Source organism: Aotus nancymaae, unplaced genomic scaffold, assembly GCF_030222135.1.
Source record: "Aotus nancymaae isolate 86718 unplaced genomic scaffold, 86718_ANA_hifiasm-v0.15.2.pri h1tg000011l, whole genome shotgun sequence".
NCBI lineage: Eukaryota > Metazoa > Chordata > Mammalia > Primates > Aotidae > Aotus > Aotus nancymaae.
The window spans coordinates 75,859,055-75,877,795 of record NW_026988422.1 but is presented as its reverse complement, the minus strand read 5'-3'; the positions used below and the strand labels follow the sequence as shown (position 1 = coordinate 75,877,795).

The window sequence follows — 18,741 nt, the reverse complement described above, 5'->3', positions numbered from 1 at the left end:
AAGGAATTCCCATTGGGCTGGGAGGTGGATCTGGGAATATCTGGAGGCAGGTGAGCACACAGAGATACCTGTTGGAGCATAAATCAGAGGTGTTCCAATAAAACACCTGTCTAGGACAGTGAATAAGTAAATAAAAAGCAAAAGCCTTCCAGCCTGGCCAACATAGTGAAACCCCATCTCTACTAAAAATTAAAAAATTAGACAGGCATGGTGGCGGGCGCCTGTAATCCCAGCTACTTGAGAGGCTGAGGCAGGAAAATCACTTGAACCCAGGAGGTTGCAGTGAGCCAAGATTAAAAAAAAAAAAGCAAAAGCCATGATGTGTAGCAATTGCCAGTTTCCAGGGCGTAAACACTCCCACCATTGCTGAGGTCAAGCTCTCCAAAGGTTTACACCTAGATAGCAAGACTTCTGGATAGTTAACAATAGGCTTTTGAGAGCCGACTCCTAACACTTCAGTTCCCTCTCCACCATCCCTAGCAAGCCGCAGCTGTATCTGTTTGAAGACCTTTAATCACATGAGCTAGCTACCTCACTGGGCAACCCATTCTGAGAAGTAATTCTCAAATTCTATTTGAGATTTCATCTGTTCCCCTGAAATGTTTCCTCTTACTGCTTTTTCTACATTTTATTGGTCCATGAGGACAACTCTCCCTGCCCCCCATAAAGCCTCTAAACTACAGGAAGATGGCTTGTGCAACTACCACCCTAGAGGGAACGTTTATCAGCTGTGGTTCACACTAAGTTGGGTGTCTCCAAGAATTTCCAGATAGAGTGCTTTGTTTTTTAACAGCATTTAAAGTAACCAATTCAGTGGTTTTTTAACATAGTCACAGAGTTGTGCAACTACCACCACAATCAATTTTAGTACATATTCATCACCCAACAAAGAAATCCCTTACTTATGAGCAGTCACTCCTCCTCACCCCTGACCCCTTCCCTCTAGCCTGAGGCAACCACTAATCTTTCAGTCTTTGTAGACTTGCTTATTCTGGACAGTTCCTATAAATGGAGTCATACACTATGTGGCCTTTTGTGTCTGGCTTTCACTTGGCATCACGTTTTCAAGGTTCATCCATGTATTGGCAGCTAGCGGAATTTATCGGTACTTCTATATCAATGTTTCATTTCTTTTTATTGCCAAGTAACACTCCACTTTATGGAAATACCACATTTGACTTATCCATTCTTCAGCTGACTAACATGTGAGTAGTTTCCAATTTGGGGACATCACAAATAATGCTGCTAATATTCATGTGCAAATTTTTGTATGGAATGTATGTTTTCAGTTCCCTTGGGCATATATCTGGGTGTGGAATTGCTGGATTATATAGTAATTCTGTGTTTAGTATTTTGAGGAGCTACCAGACTGTCTTCCAAAGTGGTGACGCCATTTTACATTCCCACCAGCAGCATATGAGGGCTCTAATTTCTCCATCACTTTTCCAACACTTGTTACCGTCTTTTTGACTACGACCAACCTATGTGTCTCATTGTGTTTTGATGTGCAATTCTGTGGTGGCTACTGATGTTGAGCATCTGTTCATTTTTAGCTGTTTTTTTTTTTTTTTTTTTTTTTTTTGAGATGGGGTCTCACTGTCACCTAGGCTGAAGTGCAGTGGTGTGATCATGGCTCACTGCAACCTTGACCTCTAGGCTCAAGTGATCCTCCCACCTACACTGACCTCACCTTCCCAAGTAGCTGGGACCACAGGTGTGTCACCACACCTGGCTAATTTTTTATTTTTTGTATAGACAGGGTCTATGTTGCCCAGGCTGGTCTCAAACTCCTAGACTCAAGCAATCCTCCTGCCTCAGCTTTCCAAAGTATTGGGATTACAGGCATGAGCTACCATGCCTGGCCCATTATTGGCCATTTGTATATCTTCTCTGGAGAAATGTTTATTCAGATCCTTTACCTATTTTTGAATTGGGTCTTCTATTACTGAGTTGTAAATTTTAAATATATTCTAGATATAAGTCCCTTATCAGAGATATGATTTGCAAATATTTCCTCCCATTCTATGGATTGCATTTCCACTTTCTTGAGAGTGTCCTTTGAAACACAAAAGTTTTAATCTAAGAAGTCCAATTTGTCTAGTTTTTCTTTTGTTGTTTGTGGTTTTAGTGATACCTAAGAAACCATGACCTAGTCTCAGATCATGAAAATTTATCCGTTTTCTTCTAAAAGTTCTATCATTTCAACTCTTAGATTTAGATCTTTGTCCCATTTTGAGTTAGTTTTTATATATGGCGTGAGGTAGGGTCTAACTTTATTATTTTGCATGTGGATATCGCACATTGTTCCAGCACCAATTGTTGAAAGATGATTCTTTCTCCATTGAATTGTTTTGGCAGCCTTGTCAAAAATCTAATGACCATAAACTATGGAGTGGTTCTGTGCCTCCTTATCATACTGCTTTTATCCTTTTGAGTATAATGAGTATCCTTCTTTCTTTGTACCTCTGAAATGTGGAGTCTCCAAATAGAAACGATACTCAGGTGTGCCCTGAGTAGCACAGAAAGGAGTATGACCATTACCTCTCTCAATCTAGACACTCTACTTGTATTAACATGACCTAACATCAGTTTTTCTGTAGCTCCGCAATGCTTTTGGGAAATTAATTTGAATTTGGAGGGTGGAATCCCATTGTGGAGATGAATGGAGATAACAAGGGTTTATGAGATGGGTGGTAACGTGGCAATGCTGTAAAACCTTCAGAAGAATGGGTATGATATAAAGGAAATGGCATTGTCTGATTCTGTTATTTACTATGTGACTTTGGGCAATTCACTTTCCTTCTCCAGGTTCAGCAGCCTCTTCAATACAAATAGTAGGTTGAACCAGATCTGGGATGCCAAGTAGGTTGAACTCCCAACGTGAACCCCAGTTGACTGACAACAGCTGCCTAGACTGTTCTGCTGAGGGCTCAGCTGAGAGAATGCAGGGATCTACTGGTGACGAGTGCCATGGGCTCTGCCTGGGAGAGCAGCAGCAGCTGTGCTATGTATTTCCTGAGCATGGATCAGACCAAGGACTAAGGTTCCTTCCAGCATCATGAATTCCACAACTCTGTAACTCAACCGACCCTTGGCTAGCTGCCACCTGAAGGCTTCTTTTCCAAGCCAGGCTGGCCCTGCCCCAGTGGACAGCCTAGGAGAAGGCAGGCGGCCAGGTCGGCTTCTCCATGGCTTCGGGTCTGCCAGATCCTTCTTCCTAGATGTGTGTGAAGCTGAGCCACAGCTGCTTCCTCATTCCACCTCTGGCCCAGGCTGTGGTGCACACAGAAACAAAAACACAGTTCCAGGCTGACCATGGAGGTCCCGTGGGGATGGAAGAGAAGTAGCAGTTTCAGAACCAGGATCTCTCACACATGCACAAAGCACAAACACTCAACACACGCCTTCAGCCTACTTCCAGGGCATAAATCACCGCACAGGGCCCAAATCACCGCACAGGGCCCTGGCGGGTTTCCATAGGTGCTTGTGGCTCCAAGAACAGTGTCTGGAAAATCTTGTGAGAAAGTTCCCTGGGTTTCTCCTCCCTCAGGAAACCAAAAGACCTTCCTTTAGGAGGGAGGAATAGAGTGCAGCCTAAGGCCCCCGACCCTCGGCGGGTCAGCCCCAGGAACAGGGGACGGGTTCTGTGGGCCCCTGTCCACAGCCTGTAACAGGGAAAGTCAGTTTAGGCAGGTCTTCAGGACCTCGGAAGTGCTGAGAGCAGGCCAGACTGCCTCAGCTCACATGTCACAGCCCACACCAAGGGGTCTAACAGGTCAAAGGCCTTCAAGCTTTCCACATCTGTGTGCGTTGCAGGCTTTCTGTCATTCAGTGTGTGTCCAGCACTCTCCAGCTACCAGCCTTGCCTTCCTGCCTCCAGCCAGGTACCCTGCTGTCCCCACTGGGCTCTACCTGCCTACATTGACCCCGCCGTGTGGAGCCCTGGTGGAGCCAGTGGAGGCAGCCAGCTTCAGCACTGAGGCCCTTCTGATGGTGCCAGGCCCACCTGGGGCCCCTTCTCAGCCACTGTGGTTGATGGCTCATGGCTTTTATCTGCTGAGCCTCTACTCCCAGCTACTCTGTTTTCTCGGGCTCTGCTCTTGCGAACCCTGGACACCCCCAGCCTCCTAGGAACGTGGACTCCCAGTTCCTCCACCCTCCCTCCCTCTGGAATCTTCTCTGGCTCAAAAGTCCTAGCCACTTTCCCTATCTGGGTCATCCAGATAGGGAAAGGCCTAAGCTGACTCAGCCTGCCTGTCCTGCTGACCCCACCACCTGTTCTGGGCAGGTGTGTCCACTCCCACCAGGACCCAGAGGATGGCACCAATCCTGTCCCTGGTGCTGCATGCAATTCAGCCTTCAGTCATCAACCAGAGCTAAGTGGTCTAGTGGTTTAAGCATGGACTTGAGAACCAGGCAGCCTGGGTTAGAATCCCAGCTCGGTGGCCTTCACAAGTGACTCAGCCTCTCTTTGCCTCAATTTGCTTAGACTTAAAATGGGAAATATAAGCATTAATAACTTATGGGTTTGCTATAAAGAGTTCAGGACAGTGCCTGGAGTACAGCGAACATTCAGTGATGTTAGCATCAACCATTCATTCTCCCAATAAGTTATTTATTCAGTACCTACTATCGGCTCAGACCCTATTCTGGGCATAATGTAATAACAATTACAATAATAGTCACATGAAAGTGCAGCTGATGTCCCCCTGCCCCAAGATCCCCAGAAACTTCACTGAACATGGAGATAGTTACTGGAGAAGACAGGATTTAGGGGCCAATGACCTGGCTGGGACTGAAGCTGGAGGCAGCAAAGACACAAGAACCAGGTCACCAAGGGCAACGGGCAGGCCCTGAGCACACCTGTCACGTATATTAGGACAATCTGAGGCCATCTCTGCAAGGACAGACCCAAGAGTGATCAGGTGGCATCCCCGGAGATGGCCTGGGAGGCCGGGGGACAGGGTGTACACCCTTTTGTACCCTTGGAATTTGAACCGTGTGACTACATCGCCTACTCAAAAAATAACATAACTTGAAACTTTGAAAAATAAAGTTTCCCTTAAGAGTATTCCTATGTGGTACTGAGCTGGGCTGTGTACAGGCATATTTAGAGAACTCTGTGCTCTTTTTCTGGCTAAGACTGCACAGTGCGGGCCATTTCACTTCTAGATCTCAAAGAGATACTTTTAAAATGCAAATGAAGCTTAATGGACAAAGATGTTCACTGTCACATGACTTGCAGTTGTGGAAAACCAGAAAGAGTCAAACGATACTGCCTGTAACGTGCTGGTCTCCCCCCTAACTCAAGCTTCTGTTCCAGTATCTGGCCTATCTACCACTGTGTGCCCAAGCCCAACGTAGAATAAGGGCTCAAGAAAGAGTGTTCAACAGTGGAGTGGTTAAGGAATATTAGTACCATATGAAACTGGCAACATCCAACCATTTTTGACCTAGAAATAAAGCAATTTGAGATGTTCAACCTCATACAAACACTGGAATAATATATAGCCATCAAAAATAGTCCCTAAGGCACTCACTTATAGCTGGTGGAAGCATAAATTAGTACAGTCTTCATTGAGGCTGTTCAGTAACTTCTATCACAATTGCAAACACATAGGCCCCTTGACCCAGCAATTGTGGGAACTCATATGTATGGTTGCATACATGCAAAGGACACACAGACAAAAGTACTCACTGGATTCAGGGGAGCGTTGTCTGTCATGGAGAAAAGACTGGAAACAATCTAAATGTCCATCAATAAGGGACCAGGGAAATGAATGGAATACTCCACAGCTGTAGGAAGAATCACAAGCATACTTTCTGTGTACTGACGTGGGAAGATTCCTAGGGTGGGTGTGTGGTTGAAGGACAAAAGCAATGTAGGAAGTAACAGGAAATATTAGTACCATATGAAACAACCCAACCACTAAGTGGTTAAGGAAATATTACCCACTCACATACATACAGAACACTATGTATACTGTGCTCCCTTGTTGGGAAAAAAATAATTATTTGTATTTGCATAAAGAAACTCTGAAAGAAGATACAGGACACTAGCAGTCAGGAAGGGGTATAAACAGGGACATGAAGGGACCCAGGTGGGAAGATGTCTTCCCTGTGTATCTTTTTCTTTATATATTTTTGTTTTAAATCCTATGAGCATATTACCTATGCAGAAATAAATTATGTTTCCAGAGGTTACTATTTACTGTGTACTATGCATTGCTGTGGCTGGTTAACATATATTAACCAAGTTAATTCTTTAAAAGAATGCTATAAGATTACTCTGGTTGTCATTCCCATTTTAGAGAGGAAGAAACCAAGACATAGAGAAGTTAACTCACTGAGGCTACAGAATTAGCCAGTGGCAGAGTGGGGATATGAACCCTGGCAGTTTCTTGAGTCAATCTATGTTTCTAATCACTGCCAAATTTCTACTGATGCCTGCTTATGATATAAACATTAAATATCATAGACACACAATAGGAGAAGGAGGGATAGAAGGACAGATTTTGTCCATGGAGTGGAAGACAATATTGTCAAGGCATCAATTCTACACAAATGGGTGTACAGAATCAGTGCAATCCCAATGGGAATCCCAAAGGTGTTCTATAAAAAAGCAGAGAGAGGCTGGGTGTGGTGGCTCACACCTGTAATCCTGGCACTATGGGAGGCCGAGGCAGGTAGATCACCTGAGGTTAGGAGTTCGAGACCAGCCTGGCCAACATGGCAAAACCCTGTGTCTACTGAATATACAAAAATTGGCTGGGCATGGTGGCGTGTGCCTGTAATCCCAGCTACTCGGTAGGCTGAGGCAAAAGAATCACTTGAACCTGGGATATGGAGGTTGCAGTGAGCTGAGATCACGCCACTGCATGCCAACCTGGGTGACAAGAGTGAGACTCCATCTCCAAAAAAAAAAGAGAAAAGAAAAGAAAGAAAGGCAGAGAGAGATGAAAGGGACTGAGAAGATCCAGGCCACACTTGAAGAGGGGGTAGGGGTTGTTCTGCAGGGTATCAAGACTTATGACAAAGCTGAAGTGATTAAAATGGCGTATCAGTGCAGGGACAGACACACAGATCAGTGTAACAGAAAAGTCCAGAAATAGAGCTGCACATATACAGTCACTTGATTTCTGCATGGCCGAAATAGTAGCACACCGAGGGTGTTGAACAACTGGGTATCCATCTGAGAGAACAATAAAGCCTGATCCCTTCTTCACAACTGAAAAATCAGTTCCAGCCTGACCAACATAGTGAAACCCCATCTCTACTAAAAATACAAAAAAAAAAAAATTAGACAGGTGTGGTGAGGCACACTTGTAATCCCAGCTAATCAGGAGGCTGAAGGCAGGAGAATCGCTTGAACCCGGGAGGCAGAGGTTGCAGTGAGCCGAGATTGCGCCACTGCACTCCAGCCTGGGCGATAAAGCGAGACTCCATCTCAAAAAACAAACAAACAAAAAAATCAGTTCCAGGTAGACTGTGTCCTAACCTAAAGGTGGAAGGTAAAACAAAAAAGCTTGTAGAAGAAAGTAAAGAATGTCTTCATAATCTGATGGTAGAGACTTCTGAAACAGCATGCACGTGCCTGCACACACACACACATCTGCCAATCTTAAAAGAAAGGACCGAGGAAACTGAATGCAGTAAAACAAAGACTTCCTGTTCATCAAGACATCATAAGGAGAATGAAAGCTCATCCGGGAGGCAGAGGCTGCAGTGAGCCAAGATCATGCCACTGCACTCCAGCCTGGGCAACAGAGCAAGACCCTGTCTCAAAACAAAAAAAAAAAGAAAAAAGAAAAAGAAAACAGGAATGAAAGCACAAGCCCTGAGTGAGAGAAGATATTTTTACACACACAACCAACAAAGGGCTCATAACCACACTGCCCACACCAATAGGGAAAAGATAACAAATAGGGAAATGAGCAAGAGGCTTGACCCGGCGCTTCTTACGGTGGATCTCCACATGGCCGCGAGCATACGAAAAGATTCTCAACAGCAAGAGGATCAGGATATCATCAACTGAACAGCAAGGGCCCATCTCCATGGGTGTCACAACGGAGGCTGACACTTCCAAGGCCTGGGGAGGATCGGAAGACCTGGAGCTCTCCTATCCTGTAGGTGGGAGTGGAAACTGGCACAACTGTGGCACTTAATCCTGAGATAAAGTGATTTCTTTCTCCTTCTTTGCACTTTCTAGACACTCCAAATTTTTACAGTAAATGTGTATTATGATGACAATCAGAAAATAACAGGTGAAGACTTTAGGGGAAACAATAAAAATGGGAGAACAGACACTGGGGCATGAGCCTTCCCAGATCAATGTGCTTGTTAGAGCCTCTCTTTCACATACAAGATAGTGGAAGGTGTAGGGATTTGAGAAGAGCCGTGCTGCCTGGCTGCCCCTCGGCTGCTCTGGACAAAGCCAGGGGAAGAACCTCTCTGTCCCGAAGGAACAAACCCATTGCAACCTCTCCTCACTTGTCCATTTACTTTTTTTTTTTTTTTTTTTTTTTTTTGAGATGGAGTCTCACTCTGTTGCCCAGGCTGGAGTGTAGTGGCATAATCTCAGCTCACTGCAACCTCTGCCTCCCAGTTCAAGTGATTCTTCTGCCTCAGACTCCTGAGCAGCTGGGATTACAGGCATCTGCCACCATACCCAGCTAATTTTTGTATTTTTAGTAGAGATGGGGTTTCACCATAATGGCCAGGCTGTTTTCGAACTCCTGACCTCAAGTAATCCGCCCACCTCAACCTCCCAAAGTGCTAGGATTACAGGTGTGAGCCACCACACCCAGCCTCATTTACTCAGCCACTCTATGAGCCTAAGTTTCCTTACCTATCTGTAAAAAAAAAAAAAAAAAAAAAAAAAAAAAAAAAAAAAGACATATGACTCAAAGGATATAATTTTTTTTAATGGGGAACATTATTCTCTTACCCATAGACACTGGCCAGCCTCAGAGCGGAAGGCAGGCAGGGCACCCACCTAAGGCAGATCAGATACAATCGTTATGTGGAGAGATTTTATAAACTCAAGAAGTCTATCTCTATGGATAGCCACACATACATAAACATATATAAAATAAGCCCGAAGGAACCACACTGCTTCCAAACATGATATTTTGGCTGGTAGGGTTTCCTAGTTTCTGGTCTAGCCAGTGCTGTCCAACAGAATTTTGTCATTGCTGGAAATTTTCTTTACCTGCAGCATCCAGTATGGTCACCACAAGCCATATGTGGTTATTAAGCACTTGAAATGAGGCTATTGCCACATTAAAAAAATTTTGTGTATTTCCATAGGTTTTTTGGGGAACAGGTGGTATTTGGTTACCTAAGTTCTTTAGTGGTGATTTCTGAGATTCTGTTGCACCCATCACCTGAGCAGTATACACTGTACCCAATTTGTAGTCTTTTTCCCTTACCCCCCTCACCTTTTCCCCCAAGTCCTCAAAGTTCAGTGTATTATTCTTATGCCTTTGCATCCTCATAGCTTAGCTCCCACTTAGGAGTGAGAACATACGATGTTACTTCACTTAGAATCAGTCTCCAGGGCCGGGCACGGTGACTCACGCCTGTAATCCCAGCACTTTGGGAGGCCGAGACGGGTGGATCACGAGGTCAAGAGATCAAGACCATCCTGGTCAACAAGGTGAAACCCTGTCTGTAGTAAAAAAATACAAAAATTAGCTGGGCACGGTGGTGCACGCCTGTAGTCCCAGCTACTTGGGAGGCTGAGGCAGGAGAATTGCTTGAACCCAGGAGGTGGAGGTTGCGGTGAGCCGAGATCGTGCCATTGCACTCCAGCCTGGGTAACAACAGCGAAACTCCGTCTCAAAAAAAAAAAAAAAAAAAAGAATCAGTCTCCAATCCCATCCAGGTTGCTGCGAATGCTATTAATTCATTCCTTTTTAGAGCTGAGTAGTATTCCATCATACATATAGACCACAACATCTTTATCCACTCGTTGACTGATGGACATCTGGGCTGATTCCATACTTTTGCAATTGTGAATTGTGCTGCTATAAACTTTGTGCATGTGCAAGTCTTTTTCATATGACTTCTTCCCCTCTGGGTACATACCCAGTAGTGGGATTGCTGGATCAAATGGTAGATCTACTTTTAGTTCTTTAAGGAATCCGTACACTGTTTTCCATAATGGTTGTGCTACTGCCACATTTTAATGAATTTAACCTGTAAAACAGCTACATGTGACTAGTGGCTATCACACTGGACAATGCAGATCTAGACTCTTCTAAAGTTTACATCTTTTCGGTGTGTATTTGAATTCATGTATTATTTGTGGGATTTGTTTTCAAACAGAAGGAAAAAGGAAATAAAGAGGAGAACTAGACACATGTCAAGTATTATTACCTTTAGCCACCACCCTGTTTGGAAAGTTCTTCAGGAACACAAATCAGTCCTGTCCTATCTGTTGCAGTGTTTACCAGCACCTCCTCCTGGGAGCTGCCACAGGAGGCTGGTACATTTCAAGGCCACTTCCTGGGCCTGGTCTTTGCCTGAGATGAGCCTCCTGGGTCTCACCCCCTCCAAAGCCCCCTGGCCTTCAAGAGCCTCCCAGCTCCCATGCCCACCTTCCTTCTGCTGCCTTCTCCTGCCCAGGAATGGACCAGGCTGGGAAAACGAGCAAGAGGGCTGGAGGCTCAGACAGCTCTGGGGAGACCGCCCCTCCTCTGGGAGCACCTGCAACACGTGGTGGCCCACACATCCCACCGTGACCCTGTGACCCCTGCATCTGTCCTGCCTGCTGCTTACTCAGCGGTTCCTCAACATCTGGAGTTGACTGGGGGACATGAGGAGGAGACTGCAGCCTCCCCCTCCCCTGCTGAGGCTGAGGAGGGAGAGGGAGTGGGGAAGAGTTACACCATGGTAGACACAACCTTCCCCAGAAGGGAGGACAAGGAGCCTGGATGCCCTGACTACCTTCCGCTCTCAGGCTGGCCAGTGTCTAAAATGAGATGACCCGATAGGATTAGTTGTGAGGACCAGAAGAACTAAGGCATCTGGTGCTTAACAGTGGGTCAATTCATAGTGGCTGTGGACAGTACTCATCCTGGGCAGCTCTGGGTGGTGCAGAAACCACTGTCTGCTGGAAAGGCAGCTGGGGTCTATTCTAGCCTGTTGCTGTTCGCTTGCTGTGTGACCTTAAGCAAGTCTCTCTCCCTCAATGAGCCTCAATGAGTTCTCTTAGCAATAAGGTAAAAGAAGGGAGTCACGCCTGTAATACCAACACTTTGGGAGGCCAAGGCGGGTGGATCACTTGAGGGCAAGAGTTCAAGAATAGCCTGGCCAACATGATGAAACCCCATCTCTTCTAAAAATCAGACAGGCATGGTTGCATGCGCCTGTAGTCCCAGCTAGTCAGGAGGCTTAGGCAGGAAAATCGCTTGAATCTGGGAGGCGGAGATTGCAGTGAGCCGAGATCGCGCCACTGTACTTTACAGCCTGGGTGACAGAGTGAGACTCAGTTTCAAAAAAAAAAGATAACAGAAGGGAGACTTGCCTCCACTTATGTCAAGGGCTTACTAGGAGGAGGGGTTTAAAATAACTGGGAGGGGCGGGAAATGTGCTTTGGCAGAGTGAACTACCATTTCTACACTGGGGGGAGGTCAGAACACACTGCTGGTTCTCCACAGCTGCCCTCCCAAGGGCACTGTCAGTGTCATGAGGGTGCAGGCCAGGGAGAGCAGCCCTGACCCACCCCTTGCAGGAAACTACATCAGCATCACATTCCTTCCACCCCCTGGTGACACTGAGTCACCCTGCAACCCACCTAATAGTTGCTGTGACCACATTTCCTCTGCTGGGGAATAAACGTGTCATGTGCCTACCCCAGGCCGACTACAGTCGTGACGCTGCTTGACAGGGGCCGTCTGCCGGGCCCAGGCGCCCTTGCAAAGCCAAATGGATTTGGCACCCCTGGCTGGAAATTCCACCACCAGGGTTTTGTTCCCTGTTAACATATATGTCCACCTTCCCCCATCAGATTTTAAAGCATGCAAAGTGCCTTGTGCGAAGCCATGAAGTCACTGTGAGTGAGTTTTCAAGAGTGGGAGGTTAGAGGAAGCTGAGGACACTGGCTGTCATAGACTGAGTGTTCGTGTCTCCTGAGAGGATAGGATGTCACCATATACATTTTGGGGGGACACACACATTCCATCTATGACAGGGTTTGGCGTCTGGTGACTGGGCCTTACCACACACAGAATCTGCTGCTGCCTTCACCTTGGACTTTCCAGCCTCCAGAACCACAAGAAATAAATTCCCACTGTTTGTGCCCCACCCAATTCCCACTGTTTGTAGCCCAAGCTGATGAAGACACCGTTGAATTAACTTTGGGGACAATAGGGAGGCAATGAGGAGGTAAGATGCTACAAGGAGGAGTCCCGAGGCATGACAGGCACACCCATCCCACCCAGGTTACAATGACCCCCAAAGACTCCGAGGCACACCCATCCCACCCAGGTTACAATGACCCCCAAAGACTCCGAGGCACACCCATCCCACCCAGGTTACAATGACCCCCAAAGACTCCGAGGCACACCTATCCCACCCAGGTTACAATGACCCCCGAAGACTCCGAGGCACACCCATCCCACCCAGGTTACAATGAACCCCCGAAGACTCCGAGGCACACCCATCCCACCCAGGTTACAATGACCCCCAAAGACTCCAAGGACAGCAACTATGGGGTGGGACTTTGCCAGCAGACGACAAGAGACAGACTGGTGGGTGAGGCCGGGTGCACCTTTCTGCACCTCCCAGGTTCTTCACCTGGGTTGTCTGCATAGGACCAACTTGGGTAGAGGATGGGGAGGTCATCCCCTCAGTGGGGCTTGGAAGGCTGTGGTGGTTCCAGTAGTATCCCTTCCAAGAACACTTGGATGTAGAAAAGGCAATAAGGGACCGAGAACCTTGGATAAAGCACAGAGCTGCAGGGAGTTCAGGGGCTAAGGCAGAGACTATGGACTCAGAGAAACCCAGATTCAGGTGGCTGAGTTAACTGGTAAGTGGCCATGGCTCTGCTATTACTAAGAACTTTGATTAAGTCACTTGCTGTGCCTCAGTTTCCTCAACTGTAAATTGGGCATTGTAGTTCCAGCCTCAGGGGGCTATGACCATTAACTGACAAAAATCTCGACCCTGAGTAAATGCTCAAGACATAATCACTGCAATTATTAGTGTCAAATATGTGAAACTCAAAAATCCCTGCCTTTTATTTGCCTTGATTGATACTACTCCCTACAAGAGTCTTTCTGTTAGAATCACAGGAAATAAAATATTAGCATTGACCACTACCTTTCTTGGAAACTGTCCTTTCCAACCCTTGAATGTCACTGGAGATGAGGAGGGACCAAGGCTCCAAGACTGGAGGGACAGTGCATATCCCAAGGACTTGTGCATTTTCAAGAAAGACCATAGCTAAAACTGAGCACTTCTTAACCCAGAGGCATGAGCAGCTGATGGTAGAAGTGTGCACAGTGCAGGGGAGAGATTAGGGGCAGATTTATCCACATGAGGTAGACACAGTTGATTTTCATTATTCATGGTGGTTTTGTTCTATAAAGTCACCATGAACACTGAGTTAGCAAACACTGAATCATTGCTCCTAAGGGAAATAGAAGGCTAGGTTCCTGCAAGCCTCTGGTCACAACATTTTCATCAGCCAATCAATACATAACCCATAACTTTGTTTTATGTGTGTCTCTGTTGAAGGGCACCTTATTGAATATATAATCTTGATTCATTGACATTGAACTCACAGCAACAGGACTAAATCATGCCTGAGTAAAGCTTATTGAACACATGTATTTTCTCTGTAAGACACACCACAGCCTTCTTGCACTTAGGAACATAAGACAGCTGTTGAACACGACGCTTTGGGGCCTAAAAAGTGAAACCACTTAAAAAAGCATGAAAACATTACACAAAATAGACCTCAATAAGGATACTTGTTTGCAGCATGGGAGCTGAAAGAAAACAGACCGTCGCCCTGTTCAACCTCAGCTGGGAATGTGCCCACTGGACAACTTGAATATTTCATTGCTCTGCGCCTATGTCCTCAAATGGCTTCAAAAGGGTTGATCTGGGGTTCACGAATGCATTTTAGCAAGTAGGCTGATTTGCAAATACAGAATCTGTGAACAATGAGAACTGACTGTAAGCATCCCTTTGTTAGGCTGCTATCAATCATAACCAACCTGGACATGAACCCTATCTCAGGTGTAGGGGGGTCTCCATCAGCTGGCATGGATTCTGGGGGCTGCTGTGGCATTTGAACCAGGACCCACAACATCTCTCTCCTTGGAGTCCAGGACAGGTGCCAGCTCACCATGGACCATGTAGCTCAGAGACGCTGATGGGCCACCACCTTCATCAGCTTCCATCAGCGACAGAGGACAAATTTGGGAGGAAAAGGGGTTATGTGTGGCAGTGGCATGGGGAACCTCTGCCAGCCTCCAAACTGGAGTGTGTCCCACAAACCAGTCACCGAGGCCTCTCTCCATCATGTCTTCGTGCCTCCTGCAAAGTGCCTACTGTGTGCGGGCTGCTGTGCCACACACAGCTCACATGCCGCCTGGCACAGTATGACCCTGCACCTCTACAATGTGTGAATGGACCAAGCAATCATCCGAGAAGTCCCACAGTCAGCCAGGGCAGACCTGGGTCAGGGGACCTGCCCCCAGTTCCCAGATGAGGATGCTGTCCACACCCCCACGGGGCCACATAGAGGGGCACTACTGCCAACTGTGAGCAGAGTGGACAAGAGGGTGTGGAATCAGGGCCCTTCAGAAGACCATGGAAACAGCACCTACTACGTTCCTGACTCTGTTCCATGTCCTTACATACATCCACTCATGTAATAATACACAGCAACTCTGAATTAGGAGCTGTCATTTTACAGATAAGGAAACTGAGGCAGGGAGTGGAACGTGAATCCCAGCGGTTTGCTCCAGGGCTCACAGCCCTGACCACCACACCGTACTGTTCTACTGCTCGACCTCCACATGTCCAGACAGCTACACTCAGCCACAATGGCCATCGCCCTGGGAGGGAGGCGGTGGGAGGGAAGAAAGGCGGCCTCCTTGTTCCCACAACACACACCCATCTCCCGCCAGGCTTCATCCACTCAGCCTCCCAATACACTCCAGTGAGCCCTCCTGTCTCCGAGCCACTTCTCCCCTCCCTGACACCGAGGCCCTAGTCCAGGCACCAGCCCTGCCCTGGACCCCCCACTGTCCCCTTCCCTGCCCCCTCCCTGAGCTTCCCCCACATCCTTCCTCACACAGCAGCCCACATGCAAGCCTGCCCGCGTGGCCCCACTATGAAAGAATCTCTATGCAAACATTTGTTAGTGCCTGTATTTGTCATTGCCCCAAACTGGAAACAACCCAAATAGTCTTCAGCAGGGAAGGGATAAACACACTGGTAGATCCACATGACGAAATATTCTCAGCGACAAAGAGGAACGGACTCCCGAGTCACACGACAACACAAGCAGACCACACATGCAGGCGGCTGAGAAAAGGCCAGGCACAAGGTGACACGCTGTGACTCCATTCAGAGGACGTTCTCAAGATGGCAGAACTCAGGGACGGAGCAGAAACAAATGACTGCCAGGGTCTGGGGCACAAGAGGCGCTGACTACAAAAGGGCACGAGGGCTTTTGGAGTATGGAATTTTCTGTCTTGATTGCAGTGGCAGTTGCATGGCTGTTTGTCCAAACGTGCAGGAATGCACACTAAAGAGAGTGAATTTCATCCCGTGTAAATTATAGTTTGTTACAGGTTCCATCACATCCCCCCAAAAGATATAGTCCTATAGCACCTCAGAAAGTGACTTTATTTGGAAATAGGTTTGTTGCAGATGTATGCTAAGATGAGGTCCTATTGGAGTAAGCTGGGCCCTAAATCCAAAATGACTGATGTCCTTATAAAAAGGGAAGAGAGGGTTGGGCGTGGTGGCTCATGCCTGTAATCCCAGCACTTTGGGAGGCCGAAGAGGGTGGATCACCTGAGGTCAGGAGTTCGAGACCAGCCTGATCAACAAGGTGAAACCCTGTCTCAACTAAAAATACAAAAATTAGCTGTGTATGGTGGCAGGCACCTGTAGTCCCAGCTACTCGGGGGACTGAGGCAGGAGGATCGCTTGAACCCAGGAGGAGGAGGAGGATGCAGTGAGCTGAGATCGCAGCACTGCACTCCAGTCTGGGTGACTGAATGAGACTCCATCTCAAGAAAAAAAAAAAAAAGAAGAAGAAAGGGAGAAACACAGACAGACACAGGGAGAAACACAGACAGACACAGGGAGAAACACAGACAGACACAGAGAGAACACGGCCAGGTGACAATGGAGGCCGAGAGTGGAGAGGTACAGCCACGAACCAAGGGACTTCAGGGATTGCCTGGGCCACCGGAAGCTTGAAGGATCCTTCCCAAAGGCCTTTGGATGGAGAATGGCCATTCCTTGACTTCAGACTTCTGCCCTCCAAGGCTACGAGAGAATCAGTTTCTATTGTTTTAAGCCACCCAGTTTGTGGCACTTTGTTACAGTAGCCCCAGCACACTGAGACATGGCTCAGTGTTTATTTATCAATCTATTTATTTATTTTTTTGAGACAGGGTCTCATTCTGTTGCCCAGGCTGGAGTGCAGTGGTGCCACCTTGGCTCACTGCAACCTCTGCCTCCCAGGCTCAAGTGATCCTCCTGCCTCAGCCTCCCAAGTAGCTGGTACTACACGCTTGCGCCACCACACCTGGCTAATTTTTTTTTGGATTAAAATACTGAGTTTTATTTCACATGTATATTTTTGTCTCCCCACCATTTCCATGTCTGACCACCACTAATATGTCCTATCATAACATTCCATACATACTTAAAACCAAGCAAAGGGTGGAGTTCCATCTTTAAAAACTACAGGCACTTTGGACAACCCCTTCTTGGCAATGGAATCTGGACAACATTTAACAAACACGGTAGGGAAAGTTCTCACTCTGCATTATAAAAAGGACAGCCAGATATCAACTGTTACAGAAATGAAATAAGACGGAACATTTTTTAAAAATTGTTTAAACTATTTTCTTAAAGAGACTTCCTCCACTGCCAGAAATCTTGAACAGCCTCCTGGTCAGTCATCCGGAAGCAATTCTTCATATAATTCATGAACCTGGCTTTCACTTTGGGAAGAGAACCACCTTTTTCTATACTTGCTTGCATTTTTGCTTTCATGTCTTCTACAGAACTAGGTCCTTTTGGTGTTTTAGGAGTTTTTTCCTGTTTTTTGAAGGATCCTTGTCCTTTTGATCTTGGTGTTGATGTTGGTTTAGAGTCTTTTCCATTGTGATTTGACTTTTGTGCATTTTTGGCTGGAGTATCGCGTATAAATTTCTTCACTGGTGCTTTTTCTTCAGTTTCCTCGTCACGAAAATCATCATCTTCTTCATCATCATCATGATCTTCATCATCAGCAGAAGCAGCAAGTTTTGCTTTTTTCTGTGGAACCCTGCCACCACCTCCAGGGGCAGACCGCTTTCCAGACATACTTAAGAGTTTCACATCCTCCTCCTCTTCATCTTCTGACTCTGCATCTTCCTCCACAGCTGCTAAGTGCTGTGATATGAACTGGCCCTGAACCACGCTTCAATCATAAGACCACTGGTGGTGTTATTTCAAAGCCCCCAAGGGAAACCGCTGGCTGTACAGACATTTTCAAAGTTGCCAGTGTTACTTTACTTTAATTGGACTGCCTTTGTAATTCATTGCCTCTGCTTCAACAATGTGCAATTCATCCTTTGCACCAGCTCCTAAACTGATGGTTCTTAAAGAAAACTGGTGCTCATTTTCATCATTGTCCACCTTAAACTGATAATCTTGTCGGTCTTTAGTTCATAACCGAAAAGATAGTTCTGGGGCCTCAGGGGGCTCATGTCCATGTCCATCGAATCTTCTACCGGGAGGCGGCACGCACTTAGGTGGGAGAGAAGGCGGACGGAGATAAACAACCACTGCTCAAAAGAACAGCCACGCAGTACAGAATCACACCAGGGCCTGGCTAATTTTTAAAAAATTTTTTGTAGAGACAGGATTTCACCATGTTGCCCAGGCTGTCTCAAACTCCTGAGCTCAAGTGATCCACCTGCCTCGACCTCCCAAAGTGCTGGGATTACAGGCTTGAGCCACCGCGCCTGGCCAATAGCTCTGTTTTTTAAATGGAGGGAAAATTCCTGCCCATAGTCTCCATTGCCCTCAGGATATGGCCCAAGAGCCTCTGCTGTCTGGTCCCCTCTCCTGTCCGTCCAGTAGACTGTCAATGACAGGCACGTGGAGCCTGCAACAGCCCCTTCACCCCCACCACGAGTTTACCTGAGAACTCCCAGACATGGCTTTGTGTGGCTCTCACACCCCAAGAAAAGGTCCCCAAGATGCCACCCCAGTCTGAGCAGGATGCCCCTCAGCCAGCCGGAGAGCCCCCGGCTCTCCACAGGACCATCCTGCACACTGGGGCCACAGCACTGCATATCACTCCTGCGTCTTCACAAGACTGAAGGTCCCTGGGACAAAGACAGGTGATCACATCCTGGCTGGTGCAGTGCCCTGCAGACCAGAGCAGGGCTCCGGGGCATGGCACTGCCTGAGAGCTATGGCTGAAGGGAATCTGGGGCCTTGGCAACTCCCCCACACTGTGGCTGGCCCCGCCCCGTTCCTGTGGCTGGA

General features: G+C 47.1%; 1 protein-coding gene and 1 pseudogene across 1 annotated transcript in view; both read right to left on the bottom strand.

Moving 5' to 3' along the window:
- The window catches only part of RIN3 (Ras and Rab interactor 3), a 172,828-nt gene that overhangs the window by 141,220 nt on the left and 12,867 nt on the right, over positions 1–18,741 (bottom strand). The window lies entirely within an intron of this gene.
- On the bottom strand, positions 16,587–17,890 carry LOC135274190 (nucleophosmin-like; annotated as a pseudogene).